Consider the following 17492-nt stretch of genomic DNA (forward strand, 5'->3'; position numbering starts at 1 on the left):
ATTTCCCTGATTTAAGTTTGAACAAACTATAGATAAGGGTAGAAAATATGTTTACTGATAAGCAGGAAAGAATTAAACTTCAATTTTCATGAACCTAGCGACTGCATGCCCTGTTTGTATACTTAACACTCTTCTTCGCACCATTATAGGCTAATTTTCATAAACCAGGTGTTAGTTTCAATACCGGGAAAAACTAACTTCTTAGGCCTTTTACTAACATTTGTTTAATCACCAAGAAACTAATTTCTTCTTTTATGCATTAGTCTCATTATCGGTGTCGCACCCGACATCGCGGCGGCTCTAAAAATAATCTCGATGATGGAAAAAAAACAGATTTATGGCATCTGGTTCTTTTAAGGAAAAATATATTGTTTAAGGAGTCGCCACCTAGTATTATGGTTACTAGAAACACTAATTGATTAACAAAGATCTTATGATTCGGGACTGGTTACGCAAAAGGAAAGATATTATCATCACTTAAACTTTTTGCCTGAGGCAGACTGCATTGCTGATTTTGTCTTAAATTATTAAACGTTTATTAGTTTATGTTATGATAATTTGCTTCTAATATTCCTAACTCTGGCGCCATTGAATATTCAACTACGGAGAATTCCAACTCTGGCGTTAGTAAATATAACATAGCTATAAATTTAGATTAATATTTTTTTTATTCCTAACTCTAACGCTAGTGAATAAACAAATAAAATAAATTCATTTTATTACGCTTTCGCATATTTTTTATTTTTTCTAGCTAAATAAAATAAAATACAATGAATAAAAATAATATAAATTTAAACAAGTATTTTTGTTCCTAACTCTAGCGTCAGTGAATAAACCAATAAATTTATATTATTTTTATTGTTGAATACACATATTTTTTCTATTTTTCTAATTTTTAAAATTTTTTTGGTTGGGCCCAGCTCAGCCCAGATGGGCTGGGCTAGACCCAACCAGCCCGGCCAGGTCACTGGCCCAAGCCAGTGACTCGACTAGGCAACATGAAGCACGCGTGAACTAAATCACGTGTGCATGAGCAGGTAAAGGAAGTGAATTAAAATGAAAGCTCATTTATTTATAATTTTCGTAGTTGACTAAGATCATCAAGGTTTGAATTGAAAGCTTTAATAGCTCAATAAGCTTTATGTTCAAGTTCCATAGGCAAATGAAAAGGTTTTCCATAGACTAGTCTATAAGGTGAATACCTAATGTTGTTTTATAAGTAGTTCGATAAGCCCAAAGTCCATCATTAAGTCGTAAAGACCAGTTCTTCCTATTAGGATTCACTGTTTTCTCCAAGATTCATTTGATCTTCCTATTAGCAAGTTCTACCTATCCACTCGTCTGAGGGTGATAAGGGATGGCAACTTTGTGTATGATTCCATATTTCTTCATTAAAACCTCAAATGACTTGTTGCAGAAATGTGTTCCACCATCACTTATCATGGCTCGAGAGATTCCAAATCGACTCAAAATATTTTCTTTCAAAAACTTTATCACTGTTTTGTGATCATTGTTTTGACTTGAAATTGCTTTTATCCATTTTAAAACATAATCTACTACAACTAATATGTACAAGAAACCAAATGATGGAGGAAATGGACCCATGAAATCTATACCCTAACAGTCAAAGATCTTAATGACAAGAATAGGATTTAAAGGCATCATGTGATGTTTTGAAATAGATCCCAACTTTTGACAATTTTCACAAGTCTTGCAGAATGCATATGAGTCCTTGAACATGGTGGGCTAATAAAATCCACTTTGTAAGATTTTTGCAGTTGTCTTTTTTGATGAGAAATGACCCCCACATGCCTTAAAATAATAAAATTTAATGACACTACTTACCTCATTGCCAGGAATACATCTTTGAAATATTTGATTAGGACAATATTTAAATAAATACAAGTCATCCTAATAAAAGCTCTTCACTTCGTTCAAGAACTTTCTTTTGTCTTGGGTGCTCCAATGTTCCGGCAATTGTCCTGAAACAAGAAAATTAACAATATTAGCAAACCAAGGCATCGTAGAAATGAAAAGTAAAGATTCATCAGGAAAGTAGTCATTGATTGGTGTGATGTCAGATTTTAAATCTATTGTCAATTTGATAAATGATTTGTGACAACATTTTATGTGCCTTTCTTGTCTTTTATTGTGATATCAAATTCTTGAAGTAACAAAATCCACCACACCAATCTAGCTTTAGAATCTTTCTTAGAAAAAAGATATTTCAATGCTGCATGATCACCAAAAACAACAACAGGTGAGCCAACAAGATAAGACCTGAATTTTTCATATACAAATACTACTACAAGTAATTCTTTTTCAATGGTGGTGAAATTCATTTGATCATTATTTAAAGTTTTACTTACATAGTAAATCACATAAGGTTTCTTATCTTTTCTTTGTCCCAAGAAAGCACCCACGATATAATCACTAGCGTCAAACATTATTTCAAAAGGTAATGACCAATCAAGAGTTTGAATAACAGGAGCAGAAGTAAGCAACTTTTTAAGTTTAACAAAGGCTTCTTCACAATGTTCAGTTTATTCAAAAATATTATCCTTTGTTAGAAGGTTACTCAAGGGCTTAGATATTACATTAAAATCTTTGATGAACTGTATATAAAAACCCGCATGTCCTAAGAATGATCTAGCATCTTTAATAGATTTTGGTGTTGGCAAGTTAGCAATTAACTCGATTTTAGATTTGTCAACCTTAATTCCTTTCAATAAAATAATATGACCAAGTACAATGTCGTTTGTTACCATAAAGTGACATTTTTCCCAATTCAATACAAGATTCTTCTCTTCACACCTGCTCAAAAACTTTTTTAAGTTAGTCAAACAATCACCATAAACAAAAAAATCATCTATAAAAATCTCAAGAAAACATTCAACCATATTCCCGAATATGCTAAGCATGCATCTTTGAAACGTGGCTGGTGCATTACATAATCCAAAAGGCATCATTCAATATTCAAAAGTACCAAATGGACATGTGAAAGTAGTCTTCTCTTGATCTTCCACTGTAATTTTAATTTGATTGTAACCTAAATAACCATCTAGGAAACAATAAAATTCATCACCTGCAACTCTTTCTACTTGAAGGTATAGACTCAATTGATCATGGTGGCTATTCTTCAATTTGTGGTCTCTAATTACATGCCTTTGATTCTTCTTGAAAATAGACCATTTACAAATCGTCAGATTCATCAATCTCAGTTTTACTAAAAGTGGTTTCAAATTGATCATGAACTTATTTTTTAATAAAGTCCACTTTCTGTAAATCATTATCACCTCCAGGTTGCTTGCAAATGTTGAAAATATTCATCTCTAATGTCATGTTTCCACATGATAACTTCATCAGTCCATTCCTACAATTAATCAATGCATTAAAAGTTGCAAGAAATGGACGTCCTAAAATGATGGGAATTGAATTACATGCTTCAACAGGTTGTGTATCCAAGACAACAAAATCTACAGGGTAAATGAATTTATCAACTTGTATTAACACATCCTTAACTATTCCTTTAGACACTTTTACATATCTATCAACAAGTAAAAGAGTTATAAATGTTGGTTTTAACTCACCTAGATTGAGACTTTGAAAGACTGAATATGAAAGTAAATTCACACTAGCTCCAATATCAAGTTAGGCTCTTTCAATTTTATGTTCTCCAATAATGCAAGAAATTGTAGGACAACTAGGGTTTTTATATTTCAAAGCATTTTTTTTTTCTGAAGAATAGCACTTACTTGTTCGGCTAAAAAGGCTTTCCTTTTCACTTTTAATTTTCTCTTTATAGTGCACAAATCTTTCAAAAATTTAACACAGGAAGGAACCTGTTTAATAGCATCCAACAAAGGTATATTGATCCTTACTTGTTTTAAAGTTTTAAAGATTTTAGAATTGTGATTGACTTTTCTTTTGTTTGGTCATGGCATGAAGAAATGAAAGTGCTAGCGAGGAATCAGTCTCTTTTTTGCAATGTTCAGGTTCAACCCCTTCCTTACTCTAAGAGATTGACTCATCATCTTTCTCACAAGGTTCAAGAGTGGGTTTTTCAATAACTTTATCACAATGAAAACGGATGACTGATTTGACTTGATCCATGTGTTGGCTTCTAGAACTACTTACATTTACATTGTATTGCCCCTTGGGATTTTACTGTGGTTGAGATGGAAACTTACCTTTCTCTTGAAAACTAAGAGCAGATGTGAATTTTGCAAAAGTATCTTTAAAATCTATCATGCTTTGAGCAAATTGAGTGTTGATTCTCTCCTAGTTTTCAATGAATGCATGCAATGTTTCCTCAAGATTTCTTCCAAGAGGTGGAGTATAAGGAGGTGCATATCCATAAGAATTTTGGAAATTATGGTGTGTTTGAAACGGTGGCTGTGAAGTTTATGCATTGTTGTTATCACTCTTCCAACTGAAATTTGGGTGATTTCTCCAACCAGAGTTATACGTTTGTGAGTATGGGTTATGATTGGGCCTTTGGAAATTGTTTAAAGCATGGGCTTGATCATGAAGGCATTCTCTAAAAGAAGGCAAAGTTGGACACTCATTTGTTGAGTGTTCATTGGTTTCACATATTTGACACATAATGCCTTGAAAAGATTTTAATAGACCACTCTTTTTAAATTCTAGTGCCTCGACTTTTCTAGTTAAAGATGTAAGTTTGGCTTAAAGGTCATGATCTTCCCTATGGTTGAACATACCTCCACTAGATGTATGAGGTTGAGTTTTACTTGGTGCCTCATTAGTGTCTGTAATGTCCCAATTTTGAGCATTTTCAGCTAGCAAGTCTAGGTACTCCATTGCTTCATCAGGTTCTTTATCTTTAAAAGTTGCATTGCACATCAATTCAACCATTTATCTATCTTTAGGTGTTAACCTTTTATAAAAATATCAAACCAATCTCCATGTTTCAAAACCATGATGAGGGCAAGTATTAAGCAAGTCTCGATACCTATCCAAACAACATTGGTAAAATGTTTCTTATGGCTTTTAAGTGAATATGATGATTTATCTTTTGAAAGAGTTTGTTCTATGAGACGAAAAAAACTTCTTTAAAATTTGTTGTTGCATTTCATCTCAAGCACGAATGGATCCTGATCTCAAATTTTATAGTCATGTTTTAGCTTTATCTTTTAATAAAAATGTAAAAAGCTTTAATCTAATGGTGTTCATGCTACAATTTAAGTCATTAAGGTGTTACAAACCACCTCAAATTCCCTTAAATGAAAACAGTTGATGTCTTCTCCCAAGTGTAGGAGTGTTGAAGTAATAAATAACCCAGCAAGACTGAGGTCAAACCACAGGGAGGTTAACTGTATAAACTATAAATAAAGAAATAGATAATAACAGAAAAGGAGTTGAAGAGAGCTTTAAGCTGTGATATTGATGTAAGGATTAAACAAGGATAAAATACTTGTCAAGGTTAGAGGATCCACTAATGGTATTTCAAGCAACTATAGTATAAACTCTTTTTTATAACTTAATAGAAACCACACACAAAAGAGGTTGCAATCAGATTATAAATTGTTAACATGATTGCATTAGTTATCTTCTTTGAATAATGTTAATACTTGTAAATGTTGTCAGGTATTCATGATTATAACTTATGTTAACAACAAATCAAGTTTTTTTCATAGCACAGATGTTGGTTATACCATACAATTGGGCTATGAAAGTGCCAAGTATTTGTTGTACCAAGGGTTATACAACATAAATCTAGATTAACCATTTAACAAACAAAGTATTAAAAGTGAACAAGTTAACAAATACAAAACATGTTAGTATCAAACATTAAAGTCCATGTTGAGTTTATAATATACTTAGTCTTACACCATTAGTGTAACCTTTTCACCTTGACATAATAAATTTAGCTAAATATAATAAAAGAGAGAAACATAAATAAACAAGATAAGAACATGAATAAGATATAAGTTAACTAAGTAAAGGAAAGGAAAGGAAAAACATAAACAAGAGATTAATATAACATAAAATAAAACTTGAACATTATAAAATACAAAGAAATAAAGCAAGAGCAAGATCTTGATCTGAACACCAAGATGCCTAAATGCATGGCAAATGCCTTGTTTTATAGGCCAAAATTTAGGACTATTGATTTGTGACTAATTGTTGAGTAGGTGGCCACATCTTGACTTGGTGACAATCCTTATCTTCTTGTCTAAACAAAACATCATTGCTAATATCAGAATTTGAACAAATCGTCCGCATGAAAGTTCTAGGAAATTGTCTCAGCTTTCCAACAAAAAAAAGAATTAGCGCATTTGGACTTCTAGAACTCGAGATATAGGTTGAACACTGAATAATGTATGGGTTGTAAGACAGATTTAGACTTCTTCGTTGTTGTTACAATTTTGACAAATGATTCGTGACAACATTTTCGATGCCTTTTTCATCATCGATTTCTTCTTGATTGGTCATGGCATGAGAAAATAGAAGTGCTCGCGGGGAATCAATCTTTTCTTTGCAATGTTCAGATTCAACCCTTTCCTTACCCTCATAGATTGACTTATCATCTTTCTCACAAGGTTCAAGAGTGGGTTTTTCAATAATCATACCACTACAAAAAGTGATGACTGATTTGACTTGATCCATATATTGGTTTCCAGAACTACTTGCATTTGGATTGTATTGCCCCTTTGGATTTTGCTGTGGTTGAGATGGAAACTTACCGTTCTCTTGAAAATTGAGAGCAGATATGAATTTTGCAAGAGCATCTTTAAAATCTATCATGCTTTGAGCAAGTTGAGTGTTAATTGTCTCTTGCTTTTCAATGAATGCATGCAATGTTTTCTCAAGATTTCTTTTAGGAGGTAGAGCATAATGAGGTGCATATCTATGAGAATTTTAAAAATTATGATGTGCTTAAAATGGTGGCTGTGAAGTTTGTGCATTATTGTTATCACTCTTCCAATTAAAATTTGGGTGATTTCTCCAACCATGGTTGTAAGTGTTCAAGTATAGATTATGATTGGGCCTTTAGAAACTATTTAAAGCATGAGCATATTCATGGAGGCATTCCTTGAAAGAAGGCAAAGTTGGATGGTCATTGATTGCATGTTCATTTGTTTCACAGATTTGACACACAATATCCTGAACATATTTTAATTGACCATTCTTTTTACATTCAAGTGTCTTGACTTTTCTAGTTAAAGATGCAAATTTAGCTTGGAGGTCATGATCTTCCCTAAGGTTATACATACCTTTACTAGATGTATGATGTTGAGTTTTACCCGATGCCTCATAAGTGCCTGTAGTATCCCAATTTTAAGCATTTTTAGCTAGCAAGTCTAGGTACTCCATTGCTTCATCAAGTTCTTTATCTTTAAAAGTTCCATTGCACATCAATTCCACCATTTGCCTATCTTTAGGTGTTAATCCTTTATAAAAATATGAAACCAATCTCCATGTTTCAAAACCATGATGAGGGCAAGTATTAAGCAAGTCTCAATACCTATCCCAACATTGGTAAAATGTTTCTCCTAGCTTTTGAGTGAAAGTGGTCATTTGTTTTTTGAAAGAGTTTCTTATGTGAGATGGAAAAAACTTTAAAATTTGTTGTTGCATTTCATCCAAGCACTAATGGATCCTAGTCTCAAATTTTATAGCCATGTTTTAGCTTTATCTTTTAAAGAAAAAGGAAAAGCTTTAATCTGATGGTGTTCATGCTACAATTTGAGTCATTATAAGTGTTACAAACTTCTTTAAAGTCTCTCAAATGCAAGAATGGATTTTCTAGATCTAATGCATGAAAAAAGGTAAAAGTTGAATAATGTCTGGCTTAAAATTAAAATGAGATACATTAGGAGGAAAAAATATACATGATTCCGTAATTGTTCTTGTTAGATTCATGTAGTCTCTAAGTGTTCTAACTCGATTATTCTCATTATTCTCATTATAAAGGGACTGATTATCCTCTTCAGCCATGTTTTCTAAAGAACATGAGGATACCCTACAAAGTCTATCATTTAATATACATGAACAAACTCTCATGCATGTGTAGGAAGAGAATAAAAAAAAGAAAAGAAAAGAAAAAGACAAAACACAAGAAACAAAAGTTAAATAAAAGAAAAGTGAAAGGAGAAAAATATAACAAAATTTATAATTTGTATAGAAATTTACCTCCCCAGCAACAACACCAAAAACTTGACATGATCAAAAGATTGATGTCTTCTTCCAAGTGTAGGAGTGTCAGAGTAATAAATAACACGGCAAGACTAGGATCGAACCACAAGGAGGTTAACAATATAAATTATAAATAATAATAATAATAATAATAATAAGTTAAAAACGACTTTGAGATGTAAGATTAATGTGAGAATTCAACAATGATAAAAACAAATGTCAAGGTTAGAGGATCCACTAATAGTATTAGAAATAAGTATAGTATAAACTCTTTATTAATTAACTAGAAAGCACACACAAAAGAGGTTCTAATCGGATGATTTATCCTTAATAATTTATTATAAATTTTTAACATGATCATATTAATTATCTTATTTAAGTAACACCAAATTTTTAAATATTGTCTGGAATTCATGATGCTAACTTATGTTAACAACAAATCAAGTTCTTTTCATAGCACAGTGTAGGTTATACCATATGGTTAGCTATAAATGTGCAAAGCATTTATTGTACCAAGTGTTATACAACACAAATCTAGATTAACCATTTAACAAGCAAGGTATTAATAATTATTAAGATAAAAAGATAAGACATGTTAATAACAAACTTTATTAGATATAAATATTGAAGTCCATATTGAGTTTATATTATGTCTATTATAACACCATTAGTGAAACCTTTTCACCTTGACATAATTAACTTAGTTAAACATAATGAAGAAGAGAAACATAAATAAACAACATCAGAGCATAAGTATAGTAAAGGAAATGAAAAGCAGTAACAAGAGATTAAGGAAAAAATAACATGAAATAAAACCTAAACATTACAAAAATATAAAGAAATAAATAAAAAGCATGTTCTTGATCTGAACAACCAAGGTGTCTAAATGCATGGCAAATGCCTCCTTTTATAGGCCAAAATTTGAAACTATTGATTTAATAACTAATTGTTGAGTGGGTGGCCACATCTTGACTTGGTGACAATCCTTATCTTCTTGTTTGAACAAAACATCATTGATAACGTCAAAATTGAACAGACTTAATTATGAAAGTTTTAGGAAATTATCTCAGCTTTCCAGGAAAAAAAACTTGAGGTCATTTGGACTTCTAGAACTCTAGATATGGGTTGAACACTGAATAGTGTCTGGAATGCAAGACAAATTTAGACTTCTCTGTTGTTACTATAATTTGAACTTGAAAACGGCTCTTTTGAACCTTGCACTCCCATGAAAGTTTTAGGCCTATGTCTTACCTTTCTATCCATATAAAGCAGGCCTAAATCCAAGATCTACAGCTCCAAATATGACCCAATGATCGAACATTGTTCCAGTTTGGACTAAACCAGTATCTCTTTTCTAAGTTTGGCCCTCTCTGTCTTTTAAATTTCAGTAATTAAACTCATCAATCAATCATTTAATTTATGTGATAGGCATGTATTTAAAATGAACATTTACCATAAATTAAAGGTATCTTATAGTATCAGACTTGTTATTATAAAACGTGCTTTTGTAAAGGAGTTATTGATTCTTCAAGTGTAAAATGATGATAGAAAACCTTGATAAAAATGCACTTTGAAGTACTAATCACAAAGTCATTATTTGATGAACGGGTTGCTGCTGGTTGACCTATTTCTCTTGAAGACTTCAACCTTTATGTATTTTGTGACCTTCATGGTGAGTTTAAAGACTTAGTCACTAGCCTTATGACCAAGGTAAAACTGCTATCATATGCTGACCTTTATAGCCATCTTCTTACCTATGAGTTTCTGCACAAGACCTCCCTTCAATCTATGGCTGCAAATCAATCTTTACTGCCCATGCCACCTCTGCAACTATCTATTAATCTTGCCCAGTATCAACATAACTTCAATTTCAATCGTAATAGAGGTCGTTCTTGTGGAAAATGGTGTCCCAACAATAACTAACACAAACACCATCACAAGTCTAATTTTCTTGATTCTTATCCCCCTACTCCTACTGACTGGAAACAAAGCAACAAGAAGCAAATTAGATGGTCCTTTAGTTCTAGAAGTGGTCTCCTTACCAGTCTTTTGAGCAATACATCAAGTGTCAAATGTGCTTCTCCTTCGCCCACACAACTCCTCAATGTGCCCAGTTTCATAGTAGTGGCTAACAACCCTCTACTGATCTTGTTGTTGACATGATTTCTGCCCCTATATGGTTCTTAGACACTAGTGTGAACCAACATGTTATGCCAAATCTTACAACTCTAACTAATTCTACACCTTATCTTGGTAATGATCATTTACATGTTGGTGATGGTAAGGGCCTTTCCATATCCCATATTTGGCATAACATGTTACCTTCCCCTAAATGCACCTTTACATTATCTAACGTTTTACATGTTCCTCGTATTACTAAACTACCACTATCTATTTAGAAACTTTATCATGATAATAATGTTTATTTTGAATTTCACGCATTTATATTTTATGTTAAGGATCTCACCACCGAGGTAGTGCTCCTTTCCGATTAGAGTAATGATGGTCTCTATGTTCTATATGAGTCTTTTGCCACGTCCATCCCTAAAGTTTATTTGTCTCCTTACATCTCTTTGACTGTTGATCTATGGCATCGCCGATTAGGTTATCCTACTTCCTGTATTTTTAATTTGTTAGTTTCCAACAATAACTTGTACTTCTAGATGCTCTTTTGTTCAATGTCAAGCTTGTCCGCTAGGCAAGTCATTATGTCTGTCGTTGAGAACTACGAGTCGCAAAACTACTGCCCCACTTGATTTAATATTAATTAATTTTTGGGGCCCTACCCCTATGTTTTCCTCTTATTTTTTTTATTACTTTGTTATTTTTATCGATGCTTATACAAAACATATATGATATTATCCTCTTGTTGCAAAATCATATGTGTTTTCTATATTCTATCATTTTCAAGTACTTGTTGAGCGTCAATTTTCATGTAAATTAAATCTGTTCAAACTGATTGAAGTGGTGAATATTGTAAGTTAAAAAGTTTCTTCCAAACTATTGGTATACATCACAAGTTAATTTGTCCTTATACACATGAGCAAAATGACACCATTGAGCATCGTCATTGACATATTGTCGAAATTGGCCTTAACCTCTTATGACAATGTAATGCTCTGTTATGATTTTGGAATTATACATTTGAATCATCAGTATATCTCATCAATCACATGTCTACTCTTGTCCTCCAAATCAATCTTTGTTTGAGTGTCTACTTAATCATACTCCGGATTATGATTTTCTATATACTTTTAGGTGTCTTTGTTTTCCTTTCTTACGTTCATACCATGCTCATGATAAGTTGGATTTCCGCTCATCTCCATGTGTGTTATTAGGATACAGTTCCTCTCATCTTGGTTATCGTTGTCTTGATTTAGCATCTCGGTGTATTGGAAAATCCAGCAAATAACACATAGTTGCTCCCTCTTCCACCAAGGCTGATTATAAAGCCTTAGCCGATGGCATTGCTGAGACTGACTTTAGAATTTATTGAGAGATCTGCATATTCCTTTTGCTTCTACTCCTACTATTTGGTATGATAATCTTGATGCTGCTTATTTATCTGTCAATCCTATCTTCATACTCGTACTAAACATGTTGAGATTGAATATCATTTTGTACAAGACAGGGTTGTGAATAAAAAGATTCAAATTCATTTTATCTCTTCTCAGGATTAACTTGCAGATGTCTTTACTAAGACATTTCTTACTGCTTCTTGTACTACTTTTCAATTCAATCTTCTAGTCAATCCTTCATCCTCGGCTTGAGTGGACATATATATATATATATATATATATATATAAGAAATATTATTGGCATTACTATAGTATTGTAATCTCTACCTTAACTATTGTTTATTGCTTTACATATATTGATAGGAAAAAAAATCAGCTAACTAAAGGTTAAATCTCCTCATTATTCTTAGCTAGTTGGCTTTCGATGTGAACAAATTAAGCTTTATGCTGCCTCGATTTCTTTTCCAGTGCAGCTTGGTTACACCATAGTTCAATATTTTGTAGCACTTGAGTGGTTTTATGTTTAGAGATAGATAGATAGATAGATAGAGAGAGAGAGAGAGAGAGAGAGAGAGAGAGAGAGAGAGAGAGAGGGAAATATAATAAATGAGAGTCGGATAGGAGAGATTAGAAATTTAGTTTCTGTATTGAATTTTCCGTACTAATGTTGGCTGAGAGTTTGGCTTTTAATTAAAAACAATATGATTTGAATTGGCCACCAACTAGGAATTGCCATATAGGATGGATGACAATGTCCTGAAATGTGGACTCCATTTTATATAGATCGTCAAATCTTTTTCATTCACTTGAGGTTTAGTCTCGTACCCCTTCAATCCTCTAAAAGAAAAAAAAAAAGACATCTGAACCTTAAAAGGCTTTTATTTTGAAGTGTGTTGGTATTGTGATAGTTTTTGTGGTTATGATTTGAAAAAAAATTATTTTATAAAAAGTACTTTTAGTTGAGATTAGTTGATATATATATATATATATATATATATTCATAGTTTTTAATTTAAATATTTTAGATTTAACTACTGCTATTACGCCATGAAATAAATAATATTTTATATAAAATATTTTTTATTGTTCCATTAAACTATCTACAATTCCATCATGTATGAAATCCATCTGACAAGGATTACAATTTCCATGGTTTCTTGAGTGTGTAACAACATCAAGTGAAATATAATCAAGAACAAAATTGGGATTGCAATCAAATTCTGCAAATGCTACATCATTATGCGATATCCTTCTAATTTATGTAGTGTCATTGAATAATATTAAACACTAATTTTTTAAATAAAACATAATTAAAAAAAAAAAAATTAGATTTTTTTTTTATTTTACTGGGTCGGACCTCATTCAATGTTTTTAAGTTTAAACCGAATCTGGTTTGACTGAAATAGTGAAAATGTTCACTACTATTCTCCATAGAATGTTTTTAGAAGATGGAGAACAACTTAAAGATGCTATTGATTTTTTTGAGAAGTATTTGATTTCATTAAATGCCATAACATGGCGGCATGTGAAATTACAGAGCCTGCTGTATATTAATTTTACAGGAACTACCAAACAAAGCAAGGTCCATACAAAGAGGACAACACATCAGATATAGCCTAAGAAAGCAACATTATAATCTACACAAGATAACCATTACAACAAAATCTAGGGGAAACTTCCAAAAGTCTCCAATTCATCTCTCTAGTGAATCTAGACCTCTAAAGAGAAGCACATTTAGCAGCCTGATAGACATAATCTAAGAGATTGATCAAAACCAAGCAATGAAATTACTTAATCTTTGCACTCCTTGCTTAGCCATACAATCTGCCAGACTATTGCTCTCACGGTACACATGAGAAAAAGTAATTGAGCCAAATAGTCTAGTCAATCTCTAAACTATGGAGAAGAGCTCTATGTGCATCCATGTCCTGTTGTGAGAATTATGCATCCAGCTGATTACATTGGCAAAATCAAATTCAATAGTAATATGTTTATGATGAAAAAGACAATTTGAGGCTGAGAGCTCAATAGCTTTGACAACAGCTTTCAGCTCAGCTATGTTCGAGTCTAGAGTCCCTACTGGCAGGGAAAAAATACCAAGGAGATGACCATGGTGGTTTCGCAGGACACCACCTATACCTGAAAGTCCAGGCTTTCCAAGAGAGGAGCCATCCACATTCCACTTAAATCTACCAATGGGTGGAGGAGACCATATAACACCGGTTCTAGTAATCTGAACATTGGACCAACGGATCAGACCTTCTGATCTTAACAGATCTAGAGGGGAGTAAGGAAAGTCAGGATGTAGGTCAGAATAACCAATTGATGTAAGAAGACTGAATCATACTTTGACGACTTTTGTTGAAAGATTAGGTCATTTTGAAGAAGCCAAAGGGACCACGCCACTGAGAAAAACAACATCAGCCATGCTTTCTTCTAAAATTTACCATGAACCATGATAGTCCACTAAGAGAATAAGCCTGACAAATTCTTTGGGCAGCACCATGATAATCCCCACCACTTGATGATTTTGGACCAGATGATCCAATGCTTATGACACTGTAGAATTAAGTGATCAACCAACTCCTCCTCAACTAGACAAATAGGACAGTTAAAGTCTGAACTATCCAAAACACCTCTTCTAACCAGCACATCTCGGGTGTTGAGTCTGTTAATAATAGTCATCCAACAAAAGATCTCCATATTGGGAGGGACTACACCTTTCCAGATTCCAGCAAAAAAGAAGCCATTGTTAGAATAGTAAGTGGGGCTTAGTAGCCTACATAGAGATTTAATGGAAAATCTTCTCGATTTGTTGTCCTTCCATATTAGTCTATCCTCTGCCTCGTTGTCTAAGTGCATCGTTGAGAGAACAGTATGTAGTTGTTCTAACAAGCCAATGTTTTGAACCCTCAAAAGTCTTGTTTAGGAAAAGAGCCATATCCATTCAAAGCCATCCCACATTCCCATCTTGTTAAGGATGGCATCTTTACCATTGGATAAATGGTAAAGAGTAGGGAAACGATCTGCAAAATAGTAATTATCAAGCCAAATATCATGCCAAAACACTGTTCTCTTGCCATTTCCAATAAGAACCATAGACTGATGGGACACAATCTCTTGTAACTTGTCATCTTTAATGCAATGGTTGATCATACGCGTCCATGTGCTTCCAGCTCCTAAAATAGAGGCTTGTGGCAGGAAACCAGAGCAAATTGTGTTGTGTATGAATTTGATCACTTCCTTCCACACAATTGTTTCCTCCAAGCCCAACTTTCATAGCCATTTATAGCGTTATTTTTATCCCTTAAAGATCCAATCCCAATACCCCCTATCCTTTTTGAAAAAGCAACTGTTGTCCAGCTGACATTGCATAATTTCCTGCTTTCCTCTTTTCCAGACCATAGAAAGGATCTGAACCTCCTCTCAATTGTTGTTGCAATTGTTGCAAGCATGGGAAATAAAGATAAATAGTAGATGGGTAGGTTACTTAGGACAGATTTAAGTACACACAATCTACCTCTAATAGATAGGAATCTGCCTTTCCATGCAGCCAATCTGCAGCTAATGTTGCAGATAATAGGCTTCCACATTGAAATTCTGTTCAAATTTGCACCGATGGAGAGACCAAGATATGTGATGGGGAGTTGTTCCTGCTTGCATCTAAGAATCTACGCTGAGTGGCGACATACATGATCTTCAATACCCACGCCAATAATACTGCTTTTGTAGAAGTTAACTTTCATCCTTGATATAAGTTCAAAGCATAAAAGGATACACTTTATGTTCTGTAAACTAAATAGGGAAGCTGAACTGAATATAAGGGTATCATCCGCAAACTGCAAGTGAGATAGGGCAGGACCAATTTTGCTGAAATTTAGTCCTTCAATCAGTTCCATATCACAACCACGATGTAGCATACAACTCAATCCCTGGACTGCAATATTAAAGAGAAAAGGAGAGAGCGGATCTCCTTAGCGTAATCCTTTTTCCAAGCTGAATTCCTCTATGGGAGAGCCATTAACAAGAACAACCATCTTTGTTGTGGAAATACATTGCATAATCCACCCTCGCCATCTAGTTCCAAAACCCATACTAGCCATGACTTCATTAATGTATCCCCATAGAACAAAATTAAATGCTCTGTGGAAGTCAAGTTTGAAAAGATAAACTTTACCATGTTTTTCCTTGATGTAAGCAATAACCTCATTTGCAATCAATACACTATCAAGTATTTGCCTACCTTTGATGAAAGCAGTTTAATTGTCTATAATAACTTTTGGCATAACATGTTTTAGTCTGATTGTCAGCATCTTCAGTATAATCTTATACAAGCTTCTCACCAAATTGATAGGTCTGAAGTCCGCCAACTTTGCAGCATAATCAAATGCTTCCCACCAAAGATGCTATTGATTGCCTTGCATTTTAAACATAAAATAGAATAACTCACAAATAGTAAATGATATTTTTTTTCAATTACCAAATAGTTTATTTTTATGTGACTGCTTCAAAAATTGACGCAATCACATAAGCAAACACTCTCGAACAAGATCTGTCGCCCCCAACTTCGGCCTATACACTGCTACTAGTTTGATGCTTCACGACCGACATCTGCCTTGATCTTTTCTTCTTATCGAGGAGTCCTAGGAATGTAACATAAGGATCTAGTTTTGAAAAGACAATTACAATATGAAAATTAAATGATACCGCGTGCATGGCCATTACTTAATGGTATTATAATAGTTTATTTAGTAAAAAGCGTCTCTTCTCTTCCTTTTTAGATAACCATGGCTAGGATTTCCTAGGGTTGATGACGTGGATTCACTTGTATGTTCATGTTTTGGTGGTTTGGTCCATGCCATTATTGGTGGACCATGTCTCGTACAATAATTCGAAGAAAATATTCTCAATAATCCATAATTTGAAGGCATGTATTATAAATTCAATGTGTTTAACTGACGATGCCGTACGTTCCTGTATTCTTTCTTTTTTGTTCAAAAGTATTTTTTATTAGTATTTGAAATATTTTTTATTGAGAAAATACATTATGGAATCGTTTTGTGGAGCAGAATTTCCTCAAGATACAGTGAACTTGTTTAAGGCTTCATCCAGGTCTCATTTCACCGCCCGTTACCTGGACCGAGGCTCAAAATCAGGAGGGATTTTGATTTATCATGTTAAATGTACAGTCGCAAGAAATCACCTATATTTTGCTTGGATTTGTTTCAAAATCTCCTTGCAATTTTAGAAAAATATGATTCTCCAATTCAATCGTGTTGGATATTTGTTACTCGTCCAATGATCTTGAGCAATTCTTTCCTTATCTCTGGTGTGAATCTACTGAATGACAAGAATGGTATTTTGGCGTAGAAGTCAGGTTTATTGAAAGCAGAAAGTAACAAGTTATTTTGCTTCCTTGGTGATGTGTCTGCAAAATGGCCAGGCTTTTATGTATATATATACAGACAGAGAGAGAGAGCAGAGGTAGAACATGGAATCTCTGAACTGAAATGGCTTCAAGTCTTAGAGACGAATTACCCTTAAAGACAAGGAAACGCATTAATATTGAATCCTTGGTTGATTCCACGATGATACTGAATTGAGTAAAACATTGAATATACAAACTGCAGTCGCTGAACACTATGTCGCCAGTGTGAAGTGAGCTCGTGACTGTGAGGGGAACTTCCTCCCATGCAAATATACCCTTAGTTGTCAAAACAATTATAAACAAATAAACAGCTGCTTTCTACCCAAAAAAAAAAAGAAAAAAAGATTATAAACAACTACTTCCATAAGGTATTATTATAAAAAATT

The 17492-nt window shown here is 33.4% G+C and overlaps 1 pseudogene; it reads right to left on the reverse strand.

The window, feature by feature from the left end:
* Positions 1–1329: 1329 nt before the first annotated feature.
* Positions 1330–7392, reverse strand: LOC140954694 (uncharacterized; annotated as a pseudogene).
* Positions 7393–17492: the final 10100 nt, after the last annotated feature.

The sequence above is a fragment of the Populus alba genome, chromosome 16, assembly GCF_005239225.2.
Source record: "Populus alba chromosome 16, ASM523922v2, whole genome shotgun sequence".
NCBI classification, from domain to species: domain Eukaryota; kingdom Viridiplantae; phylum Streptophyta; class Magnoliopsida; order Malpighiales; family Salicaceae; genus Populus; species Populus alba.